This window comes from Pseudophryne corroboree, chromosome 5, assembly GCF_028390025.1.
Source record: "Pseudophryne corroboree isolate aPseCor3 chromosome 5, aPseCor3.hap2, whole genome shotgun sequence".
NCBI classification, from domain to species: Eukaryota; Metazoa; Chordata; class Amphibia; order Anura; family Myobatrachidae; genus Pseudophryne; species Pseudophryne corroboree.
Window position 1 is genome coordinate 828,200,155 of NC_086448.1, and position 13,690 is coordinate 828,213,844.

The 13,690-nt window shown below is 40.9% G+C and overlaps 1 protein-coding gene across 1 annotated transcript in view; it reads left to right on the forward strand.

Annotated features, from left to right (window-relative positions):
- Positions 1-13,690, forward strand: part of WNT3A (Wnt family member 3A) — a 158,305-nt gene that overhangs the window by 643 nt on the left and 143,972 nt on the right. The window lies entirely within an intron of this gene.

Below are 13,690 nucleotides of genomic sequence, written 5' to 3' on the forward strand. Positions count from 1 at the left end.
ATATATATATATATATATGTACTGTGCGATCCCCAGGCAGAGCCAGCGGACACTGTGGCTGATATTAGTTACATTGTGATCACATTTCGGTCTCTTTGATCCTCGCACACAACAAACGCTGCAGATTGTACACAGGAGATAATGATACAAGCTGACAAGAATGGGCTTCCAGGTGCTCTTGCTCACCCGGCCAGGTGGCAGAGGAGAAGGGAGACGCAGAGAAGTGTTTGATTCCTGGCTTGCTGTGGGGCAGACACACAGCAGGAGCAGGTAAGACAGGACTGGGCACCGGGCTATCTATGAGCCAGACCCCCCCACTATCTCTGCCTGCTGCTGCCTGGCTGTATACAGCTTCTGTATATATACACTGTATAGCTGCATATATGTTGTATCTGGGAACTGTGTGTATACTGTGTGCTAGGTGCTGTGTATCTATTAGTGTTACCTATGATTGTATCTCCATGTGATATACTGTAGGAAACTGATTGTTATGGTGCTGTAGGATCAGTCACTAGATCACATCTCTCACCTGTACGATCAGTCACTAGATCCCATATCTCCTGTAGGGTCAGTCACTAGATCCCATCTCTCCTGTAGGATCAGTCACTAGATCCCATCTTTCCAGTAGGATCAGTCACTAGATCCCATCCCTCCAGTAGGATCAGTCACTAGATCCCATCTCTCCTGTAGGATCAGTCACTAGATGCCATCTCTCCTGTAGACTCACTCACTAGATCCCATCCCAGCAGTAGGATCAGTCACTAGATCCCATCCCTCCAGTAGGATCAGTCACTAGATCCCATCTCTGCAGTAGGATCAGTCACTAGATCACATCCCTCCTGTGGGTTCAGTCATGATCCCATCCCTCCTGTAGGATCAGTCACTATATCCCATCCCTCCTGTAGGATCAGTCACTAAATCCCATCCCTCCAGTAGGATCAGTCACTAGATCACATCCCTGCAGTATGATCAGTCACTAGATCACATCTCTTCTGTAGGATCAGTCACCAGATCACATCTCTTCTGTAGGATCAGTCACCAGATCACATCCCATCTGTAGAATCTGTCACTAGATCACACTCCATCTGTAGGATCAGTCACTAGATCACATTCCATCTGTAGGATCTGTCACTAGACTAGATCACATTACATATGTACATATATAGAATCAGTCACTAGATCACACCCCTCCAGTAGGATCAGTCACTAGATCCCATCCCTCCAGTAGGATCAGTCACTAGACCACATCTCTTCTGTGGGATCAGTCACCAGATCACATCCCATCTCTAGGATCTGTCACTAGATCACATTTCATATATAGAATCAGTCACTAGATCACCCCATACCTGTAGGATCAGACATTAGATTCTATCCCTCCTGTAGGATCAGTCACTAGATTAAATTCCTCCTACAGGATCATTATTAGTCACTAGATCACATCCCAGGTCAGTGACAAGATCTGGTGTGAGGAGATGGAATGATTTTAAGAAATAAAAATGGTCACTTATTCCCTGATCACATTTTTTCTTGGCATGAACTGGTGGATGTTCAACTTGTGGACTTCTGAAGTACTATGTGCCCCAGTGCTGGTAGGAGACATTGGCTACCCCCAGTGCTGGTAGGAGACATTGACTACCCACAGTGCTGGTAGGAGACATTGACTATCCCCAGTGTTGGTAGGTGACATTGACTACCCCCAGTGCTGGTAGGAGACATTGACTACCCCCAGTGCTGGTAGGAGACATTGACTACCCCCAGTGCTGGTAGGAGACACTACCCCCAGTGCTGGTAGGAGACATTGACTACCCCCAGTGTTGGTAGGAGACATTGACCACCCCCAGTGCTGGTAGGAGATATTGACTACCCCCAGTGCTGGTAGGAGACATTGACTACCCCCAGTGTTGGTAGGTGACATTGACTATCCCCAGTGTTGGTAGGAGACACTGACTACCCCCAGTGCTGGTAGGAGACACTGACTACCCCCAGTGTTAGTAGGAGACACTGACTACCCCCAGTGCTGGTAGGAGACATTGACTACCCCAGTGCTGGTAGGAGACATTAACTATCCCCAGTGTTGGTAGGTGACATTGACTATCCCCAGTGTTGGTAGGTGACATTGACCACCCCCAGTGTTGGTAGGAGACACTGACTACCCCCAGTGCTGGTAGGAGACACTGACTACCCCCAGTGTTGGAAGGAGACACTGACTACCCCCAGTGCTGGTAGGAGACATTGACTACCCCCAGTAGTAGGGTGTAGGGTGCAGTGACTACCCCAGTGCTGGAAGGGTGCTGTGACTACCTCCAGTGCTGGTAGGGGGCATTGACTACCCCCAGTGCTGGTAGGGTGCAGTGACTACCCCAGTGCTGGTAGGGGGTATTGACTACCCCAGTGCTGGTAGGGGGCATTGACTACCCCCAGTGCTGGTAGGGTGCAGAGAGTACCCCAGTGCTGGTAGGGGGCACTGACTACCCCAGTGCTGGTAGGGGGCACTGACTACCCCAGTGCTGGTAGGGGGCACTGACTACTCCCAGTGCTGGTAAGGTGCAGTGACTACCCCAGTGCTGGTAGGGGCATTGACTACCCCCAGGGCAGGTAGGTTGCATCAACTACCAACAGTGCTGGCAGGGTGCACTGACTACCCTCAGTACTAGTAGGGTGCAGTGATTAGCCCCCAGTGCTGGTAGCGTGCAATGTAATATATAGTGCTGGTAAGATATAATAATGACTACATTGCTAAAAGAGTGAAGGGCTTATATTAGTGTTCCGGCTAGTGTATTAGGATGCAGGGGATATATTAGGATGCAGAGGATATATTAGAGTGCAGGGGATATATTAGGGTTTCAGCTGGTGTATTAGGATGCAGAGGATGTATTAGAGAGCAGGGAATGTATTAGGGTGCAGGGGATATATTAGAGTGCAGGGAATGTTTTACGGTGTAGGTGATGTATTAGGGTGCTGGGGATACATTAGAGTGCAGGGGATATATTAGAGTGTAGGTGATGTATTAGGGTGCAAGTGATGTATTAGAGTGCAGGGGATATATTAGAGTGTAGGTGATATATTAGAATGCTGGGGAAGCATTAGAGTGCAGGGGATATATTATGGTGTAGGTGATGTATTAGAGTGTAGGTGATGTATTAGAATGCAGTGGATATATTAGAGTGTAGGTGATGTATTGGGGTGCTGGGAAGCATTAGAGTGCAGGGGATGTATTAGAGTGCAGGGGATATATTCGGGTGCAGGGGTTATATTAGACTGTAGGTAATGTATTAGAGTGCAGGGGATATATTAGAGTGTAGGTGATGTATTAGAATGCTGGAAAAGCATTAGAGTGCATGGGGATATATTCAGGTGCAGGGGTTATATTAGAGCGTAGGTAATGTATTAGAGTGCAGGGGATATATTACAGTGTAGGTGATGTATTAGAGTGCAGGGGATATATTAGAGTGTAGGTGATGTATTAGAGTTCCGGGGAAGCGTTAGAGTGCAGGGGTTATATTAGAGTGTAGGTAATTTATTAGAGTGTAGGGGATATATTACACTGTAGGTGATGTATTAGGTATATATTAGAGTGCATGGGGATATATTAGAGTGTAGGTGATGTATTAGAGTGCTGGGGAAGCATTAGAGTGCAGGGGATATATTACACTGTAGGTGATCTATTAGGGATATATTAGAGTGCAGGGGATATATTCGGGTGCAGGGGTTATATGAAAGTGTAGGTAATGTATTAGAGTGCAGGGGATATATTAGAGTGCAGGGGATATATTCGGGTGCAGGGGTTATATGAGAGTGTAGGTAATGTATTAGAGTGCAGGGATATATTACAGTGTAGGTGATGTATTAGAGTGCAGGGGATATATTAGAGTGTAGGTGATGTATTAGAGTTCCGGGGAAGCGTTAGAGTGCAGGGGTTATATTAGAGTGTAGGTAATTTATTAGAGTGCAGGGGATATATTACACTGTAGGTGATGTATTAGGTATATATTAGAGTGCATGGGGATATATTAGAGTGTAGGTGATGTATTAGAGTGCTGGGGAAGCATTAGAGTGCAGGGGATATATTACACTGTAGGTGATCTATTAGGGATATATTAGAGTGCAGGGGATATATTCGGGTGCAGGGGTTATATGAAAGTGTAGGTAATGTATTAGAGTGCAGGGGATATATTAGAGTGCAGGGGATATATTCGGGTGCAGGGGTTATATGAGAGTGTAGGTAATGTATTAGAGTGCAGGGGATATATTACAGTGTATGTGATGTATTAGAGTGCAGGGGATATATTACACTGTAGGTGATCTATTAGGGATATATTAGAGTGCAGGGGATATATTCGGGTGCAGGGGTTATATGAAAGTGTAGGTAATGTATTAGAGTGCAGGGGATATATTAGAGTGCAGGGGATATATTCGGCTGCAGAGGTTATATGAGAGTGTAGGTAATGTAATAGAGTGCAGGGGATATATTACAGTGTATGTGATGTATTAGAGTGCAGGGGATATATTAGAGTGCAGGGGATATATTCGGGTGCAGGGGTTATATGAGAGTGTAGGTAATGTATTAGAGTGCAGGGGATATATTACAGTGTATGTGATGTATTAGAGTGCAGGGGATATATTAGAGTGCAGGGGATATATTCGGGTGCAGGGGTTATATGAAAGTGTAGGTAATGTATTAGAGTGCAGGGGATATATTAGAGTGCAGGGGATATATTCGGGTGCAGGGGTTATATGAAAGTGTAGGTAATGTATTAGAGTGTAGGTAATGTATTAGAGTGCAGGGGATATATTAGAGTGCAGGGGATATATTCGGGTGCAGGGGTTATATGAGAGTGTAGGTAATGTATTAGAGTGCAGGGGATATATTACAGTGTATGTGATGTATTAGAGTGCAGGGGATATATTCGGGTGCAGGGGTTATATGAAAGTGTAGGTAATGTATTAGAGTGCAGGGGATATATTAGAGTGCAGGGGATATATTCGGGTGCAGGGGTTATATGAAAGTGTAGGTAATGTATTAGAGTGCAGGGGATATATTAGAGTGCAGGGGATATATTAGAGTGCAGGGGATATATTCGGGTGCAGGGGTTATATGAGAGTGTAGGTAATGTATTAGAGTGCAGGGGATATATTACAGTGTATGTGATGTATTAGAGTGCAGGGGATATATTAGAGTGCAGGGGATATATTCGGGTGCAGGGGTTATATGAGAGTGTAGGTAATGTATTAGAGTGCAGGGGATATATTACAGTGTATGTGATGTATTAGAGTGCAGGGGATATATTCGGGTGCAGGGGTTATATGAGAGTGTAGGTAATGTATTAGAGTGCAGGGGATATATTACAGTGTATGTGATGTATTAGAGTGCAGGGGATATATTCGGGTGCAGGGGTTATATTAGAGTGTAGGTAATGTATTAGAGTGCAGGGGATATATTAGAGTGTAGGTGATGTATTAGAATGCTGGAAAAGCATTAGAGTGCATGGGGATATATTCAAGTGCAGGGGTTATATTAGAGCGTAGGTAATGTATTAGAGTGCAGGGGGTATATTACAGTGTAGGTGATGTATTAGAGTGCAGGGGATATATTAGAGTGTAGGTGATGTATTAGAGTGCCGGGGAAGCGTTAGAGTGCAGGGGTTATATTAGAGTGTAGGTAATTTATTAGAGTGCAGGGGATATATTACACTGTAGGTGATGTATTAGGTATCTATTAGAGTGCATGGGGATATATTAGAGTGTAGATGATGTATTAGAGTGCTGGGGAAGCATTAGAGTGCAGGGGATATATTACACTGTAGGTGATCTATTAGGGATATATTAGAGTGCAGGGGATATATTCGGGTGCAGGGGTTATATGAAAGTGTAGGTAATGTATTAGAGTGCAGGGGATATATTCGAGTGCAGGGGATATATTCGGGTGCAGGGGTTATATGAGAGTGTAGGTAATGTATTAGAGTGCAGGGGATATATTACAGTGTATGTGATGTATTAGAGTGCAGGGGATATATTCGGGTGCTGCGTAATACATTACAGAGAGCAGCACTCAGCAGTGGGATGAGAGTGCTGGCAGAGTTTAGGGTGCAGTAGATCAGACCCCTGCGATGAGGCAGCTCCCAGGTACCTGGGCAGGTGTGCAATCCCCCTCTCTGCCTGACTGAGCAACACGCCTGGGGAGTTCCAGGGAAAGGTATTTACTCTGAGCACAGCGCAGGTATTTGCACTGTAGCTGAGAGGCCACATATATATAATTATACACTCACCACAGAGATCAGTCACTAAATGGGGCTTGACAAGGCAAGTACCTGCAGATGGGGACCGGGAACACGCCGGCTGCTCAGTAAATACACCAGAGTGACATTATAGCAACATAAAGATTGGGTTACAATTAACAAGTCATCTTATACTAATACTGCACTAATTACCCAGCTCCCTGCACATGGGCTGAGGGGGGGTAATAATGTCATATAAATATGTGCAGTGCAGAACCTGGGTCAGCGTCCAGCGCTGGGAGCATTGCACTCTGCAGTGCAGAACCTGGGTCAGCGTCCAGCGCTAGAAGCATTGCCCTCTGCAGTGCAGAACCTGGGTCAGCGCTGGGAGCATTGCACTCTGCAGTGCAGAACCTGGGTCAGCGTCCAGCGCTGGGAGCATTGCACTCTGCAGTGCAGAACCTGGGTCAGCGTCCAGCGCTGGGAGCATTGCACTCTGCAGTGCAGAACCTGGGTCAGCGTCCAGCGCTGGGAGCATTGCACTCTGCAGTGCAGAACCTGGGTCAGCGTCCAGCGCTAGGAGCATTGCACTCTGCAGTGCAGAACCTGGGTCAGCGTCCAGCGCTGGGAGCATTGCACTCTGCAGTGCAGAACCTGGGTCAGCGTCCAGCGCTGGGAGCATTGCACTCTGCAGTGCAGAACCTGGGTCAGCGTCCAGCGCTAGAAGCATTGCCCTCTGCAGTGCAGAACCCGGGCCAGCGCCCAGCGCTGGGAACATTGCCCTCTGCAGCTGGGTATTAGCAATGCTTGTTTCTCAGAGCATTCTATGGAAATTGTTACATTGTATATCCCGGCTGTCATTCTGCAGAGTGCAGGTCACTGTGTATTACAGGATGTATGGAGGTCACTGTATTACGGGGTGAGTGCTGGGGACTGTGTATTACAGGGTGAGTGCTGGGGACTGTGTATTACAAGGAGAGTGCAGGTCACTGTGTATGACAGGGTGAGTGCTGGGGACTGTGTATTACAAGGAGAGTGCAGGTCACTGTGTATTACAGGGTGAGTGCTGGGGACTGTGTATTACAAGGAGAGTGCTGGGGACTGTGTATTACAAGGAGAGTGCAGGTCACTGTGTATTACAGGGTGAGTGCTGGGGACTGTATATTACAAGGAGAGTGCAGGTCACTGTGTATTACAGGGTGAGTGCTGAGGACTGTGTATTACAGGATGAGTTCAGGAGGTTATTGTGTTTTACAAGGCGAGTGCAGCAGGTTGCTGTGTATTACAGAGTGAGTGTAGCTCACTGTATATTACAGGATGACTGTGTATTACAGGGTGAGAATTGGTTACTGTCTGTTACAGGGTGAGTGCTGGTGACTGTGTACTACTCTGTGTATTAATGCAGCACTCTATTGGTGACTGTATATTACAGGGTGAGCACTGGTGACTGTCTATTACAGGGAGAGTGCTGGTGACCGTGTTCTACACTGTGCATTACTACAGCACTCTCTTGGTGAACTGTATACTACTCTGTGTATTAGTGCAGCACTCTCTTGGTGAACTGTATACTACTCTGTGTATTAGTGCAGCACTCTCTTGGTGAACTGTATACTACTCTGTGTATTAGTGCAGCACTCTCTTGGTGAATTGTATACTACTCTGTGTATTAGTGCATACAGCACTCTCTTGGTGAGCTGTATACTACTCTGTGTATTAGTGCAGCACTCTCTTGGTGAATTGTATACTACTCTGTGTATTAGTGCAGCACTCTCTTGGTGAATTGTATACTACTCTGTGTATTAGTGCAGCACTCTCTTGGAGCGCTGTATACTACTCTGTGTATTACTGCAGCACTCTCTTGGTGCGCTGTATACTACTCTGTGTATTAGTGCAGCACTCTCTTGGTGAGCTATATACTACTCTGTGTATTAGTGCAGCACTCTCTTGGTGAATTGTATACTACTCTGTGACTGTGTATTAGTGCAGCACTCTCTTGGTGAGCTGTATACTACTCTGTGTATTAGTGCAGCACTCTCTTGGTGAATTGTATACTACTCTGTGACTGTATTAGTGCAGCACTCTCTTGGTGCACTGTATACTACTCTGTGTATTAGTGCAGCACTCTCTTGGTGAACTGTATACTGCTCTGTGTATTAGTGCAGCACTCTCTTGGTGCGCTGTATACTACTCTGTGTATTAGTGCAGCACTCTCTTGGTGAATTGTATACTACTCTGTGTATTAGTGCAGCACTCTCTTGGTGCGCTGTATACTACTCTGTGTATTAGTGCAGCACTCTCTTGGTGAATTGTATACTACTCTGTGTATTAGTGCAGCACTCTCTTGGTGAATTGTATACTACTCTGTGTATTCGTGCAGCACTCTCTTGGTGAAGTGTGAACAAAACATTCCAGGTATGTCTGTGAGAGGGAATCCATTTCATTTAGAAGGTAATAAAATGCAAATGTGCTCTTGATAAGACAGGCAGAAAAAACACCTGGACTGCAATCAATAATGAGCAATGTTTTATTCACAGTTATTATACAGCTTATAATTACTAGCCAGCACTGCATTCCAGCATCTGTCAGGCATTCCTCTGTAACCTACATAAATACTGCCTGTCACCTCCCCACAGAGATACAGGTTCTACTCCCCACCTGAACAGCAGGGACAGCCAACTAACACACATTTACATATAAAATATATATATATATATATATATATATATATATATATTTATAAAAAAAGTGAATTTATGTCTGTTGTTTGTCAGTGTGTTTTGTATATAGTATTATTTTTTTCAACCCTAGGTTAGTCTAAAATATATATATATATATATATATATATATATATATATATATATAAAATTAGTGCTGAATTATCAATTGTTAGAAAGTCTACAATTATTTAGTTTTTAAAATGAGTAAAACCCTATTGTAGGTAGGCAAAGGTATTATTATATTCATGTAAATACTATCATAATTTAAAAAGTGTAGTATTGTACTGCATGTTGCTTTTCTTTCTGGATTTTATTTAAATGTAATTGTTTGTCTAATGAACAACCTGGAGAAATTCAATTAAAAATATCTAATTTAATGTAACGGATTAATCCTCTGAATTGTGTGGCACGGTAATTACTTTCAAATGCAAAAAAAAAAAAATCGATTTAAAAATGTTTGACAATTCCCCCCCCCCAAAATGTTTTTTGGATGTCATTTTATTATAATTACACGAGTCTCTAATACAATCTTTTGTTGCTTCAAAATAAAGCAAAATTATGTTAAGTAATATAAGCAATTTATAACATAAATTAGATACATTAAATTCATTTAGTGTATTTTATAATATATATTGAATGTATTTTAAATCCTTTAATTTGAAGTATAATAGGCAGCACCACTCTATAAGTCCCAGTTACTGCAAGGATTTGGTGTTGACCAACTGCATTTGAAAGCTCTCAAAGTGTTACAAATGTTTCTGCTAAAATAAATAAAATAAAAAATAAATAACCTTATTATTATCATCCCTGTAAAAAAGTTTCTAATTATAAGACAATGTATACTGTCTGTACAGCCTGGACAATGATGGTCAATTTATTTTGGTGGTTGTGGGGTTGGGGTAATATTTCTGCACAAATTCTGCTGGGGTAATGTGCAAACTTTTGCTGCTACGTGTGGTAAATATTTTATAGCTTTGAGAATTTTCTAATCTGAATTGCCAGATAATAATAATAATAATAATAATAATAATAATAATAATAATACATTCATTAATTAATTAATTAATCATTTTATTTATATAGCATTTTTACTCGATTCAAAAAAGTTTTGGAACCACTGCATTAGGCACTAATAAAATCTTTTTGTTTATTATATCATGCCCTTGGTCGCTTGGATAGCTAATAATGGCATAATGAACTCATAGCTGTGACCTTAGGGAGAGATCTTATGTTAATGAGTGGTTCCGCCCCCTGAACGATAAGAGACACACATCAAGATAAACAGTACGACTGATCCCTGTACCCTGGCAGTGGCAGAAAAAATAAAATTCTCAATTTTATTTTGTTTTTTTACTTTCGCCTAAACTTAATTTCTCACAATAAACCACACGATTCTCTGCGTGTTCCCAGATTGGCTAAATTTGTCACAAATCCGCCCGCTGACCAAGAGACAAGACATTAACCCTTTTCATCCCATAAGAATGTGCTAGCTCGACCTTCTGCTATGTTGTCAGGCTGGGAAAATTGTGTCTTAGCAGCAGATAATTGCCTTTGAACTGCACACTCAAAGGGTTAACATGATTTTAATCTTTAGTTACCCTTTGGCGGAGAAGCAATTGGACAAATTCTGACACGTGTAAAAAGGGAATTAAAAAAAATATATATATTTATTTTCCCAAGGTATGAACGCAAGACACGCTCAGTATCATGGAACCATGTAGGCTAATAAGCTTATTTAGGTGCTGTCAGAGGTGATTTTGCAAACAGTGTTAAGTGACATTTAAACTTGCGGAAAGCAATTTATTTCTGATGTTTATTATAAAATCGAAGATATATCTGCTCTGTGAGATCCTTTGTGTTTTCTCATGGGAACAACTAAATCAGAAGCTGTCGCAATTTTACATGAACTAAGGTCCTGTGTGCACAGTTTTCTTTTGTTTTCTATATGATTTTTATGCACTTCAGCCAGACCTAAAAAATAAATGACATTGTTTCCTATGGAACAGCATGCAGTACACAGAATTTTTTTTTTTTTTTTTATTTTAACACTGAGAACATTCCGCTTTCAGAAACGCAACAGCCACAATTTTCAGTGATTATCTGTTTTCTGCAGATTAAACTTTATTGAGATTTGGAAAAACACTAGAAGAAATGTTCTGGGTCCTAAGCATAATTTTTATCTATAAAAACAATTCAACAAGATGAAAAGTGCAGCGAAAGCAAATTAATGTATAATAATTAAAATATAAAAATACATCTGGGTTGTTGTGTAGTTTTTAATCCACATTTGTGCACAAGGTACACGATTTAGTAAGATTCTGGCTTGCTGGGGTTTAAATTCACTGCAGTCTTGACAACATTTCGAATCCAGCGTTTAGTAAATTTACCCTGAGGCCTGTGACAAAATTACCGCCCATGCTTCAGTATTTTTTTTAAATTGATTATCCATTTATTTACATTTAATTGGTTAACTGTTAACTGAAGGTTAACCCCGTATAATATTATAATTATTTTAAATTAAAATATCAGTTAAGAAATTAGATTGCAACATTTTTATTATTGTTACAATGTGACTACTATTATTATTATTAATAATATTTTTAGCAATCATTTAGCAAAACAAATTTTGGAAACAGTGTGCTCAGGGCACACAGGTTAGGAAACCCATAATTTAAACATGCAAAGCGGATTTTATTTGTAACTTACATTTATAGAAAATTGTTTAAAAGCCTTTTAGAGTTTCTTGTAGGTAAATTTATATAGGAAGAAAAAAATTAGGAAAATATGTACATTTCACAGAAGGGACTGATTTTGTGGACCCATGCTAATCCCATGTTCAAATTATTATCTTAACCAATATCAGTTGTACTTGAAATATTTCTCATTGTATTGTCTACTTATGTGACACTTGATTCTACAATAAAACTTGTTTTATACAAAACCATAAAACATTGGCAACAAGTGAATATGAGAATGACCTATCTGTACTGTATGTTAAGTGATATGCAGTAGTCATCTTTGCATACTGTATGATAATATATATATATATATATATATATATATATATGTATATATATATATATATACATATATATATATATAATTTGTGCTTTCTGTAGAATAAGGGAGAGGGTCTTTGACTGCACATCCTAATCTGAAAAATAATAAGAGGTGCTACCATGCTGAGACTTGTAGTACCATGCAGGGAAAAAAATGCAGGTGCACACTCTAAACACTAAGAATGCTGATCGTCAAAATAATTATAATAAACTTTACAAATAAACATTGTGTATAATTGAAGATCTTAGCACATGTTTGGCTAAAAATATGGCTCCATCTACCACGTCAAGGTGAACTCCATAAGATGGGTCCCTAGATGTGTTATATTTGCCATTAGTGGCCCTTGTACCATAAGATGAACCGATTTAATTTTGAATAGTAGCTTACTTATTAAACACCAGGTGGGAAGGGGACACAATTACTTCTCTGGGGCATGAAGTGATCGAGAGATTTTTCTGCATTGTGTATATTTTATAGTTTTGGGGCTTAGTCACACATTTGTGCAAATATGTGTAACCAAGATCTCTGAATTCTAATATTTATGTGGGATTTATATCTGGTTACTGTTATCATTCAGGGTGCTGGGGGAAACAATGTCTCTCTTTTTTTCTTGCGTATAATTTATAGTGTCAGATTTTGTTATTGCAGTGATATAATTTCCATGCAGACCCTTATGGCATGACATTGGTATATAAAACGTATCTATCTGTGATCGGTGGTGGCCTGATTGGGGGTTTGTATTCTCAGGGCAGTTTGCATTGATGTAAACATCTTGTAGAGGATTGTGTCCTTTATCCATTGTGTCCCCTCTACAGGTGATCACTAACCCTCAGATGTAACAGAGCGAGCTCTCTTTTACAGACGGTGTTAATTATTTATTCAGTGTCATTCAGGAGGACTCAGCAACCCAAATACGTCTTGTCCAGCTTTCTTAAAATAGACAATTTATCACTTTGGAATAAAAGGGGACTGAGCAGCTCTGACACCCTCTGTGGGCGCAACTTCTTTTAAAACACAATTGAATTCCTCGTACTCTTGTTTTTTTGTCTCCATACAAGGGAACCTGACAAAACATCTCACACTCAACATTGGTCTTAAGTAAACAGAACAGTTGTAGGGAAAATAAATGGTATGTAGAAAAAGGAAAGTTGTCTTGGCAGAATACTATATCCCATATGTAACACTTGTGTCTACGTATCTGCCTAGATGTATATACATCATACTAGAATTTATGGAGCTTGGATGAAATTTAAAAACAATGTATACATATATATATATATATATATATATATATATATATACTGTATATTGACCTCTACCATTGAAGTAATAGCTGTTAGGAGCGCTCCCGAATGGAACATTGGTACATTCCTTGGGCTTGTCTAAGGCGATGGAGATTTAGATTTTAATATTTATAGTAGTTAAATAAATGGCCTAACTGGATTACCTATCTATAAATTGTGGCTGCCGGAGAGCTGATGTTTTTTATTTTCAAATGAAAATTACTTCTTAGATTTCAGAGGTAAAACTTGTATCAAGTACAAAAAGAAAATCCAATTTATAATTATTATTATTATAAGGGGACTGACCTGCAAATGAGTTTAGAAGCCACATTTATGCACATCACCCTCTCACTGGGTGCTAAGCACATTATATGGCCTAATGTCCTAACATCTTGCTGTACGGAAGGCTGCCAAC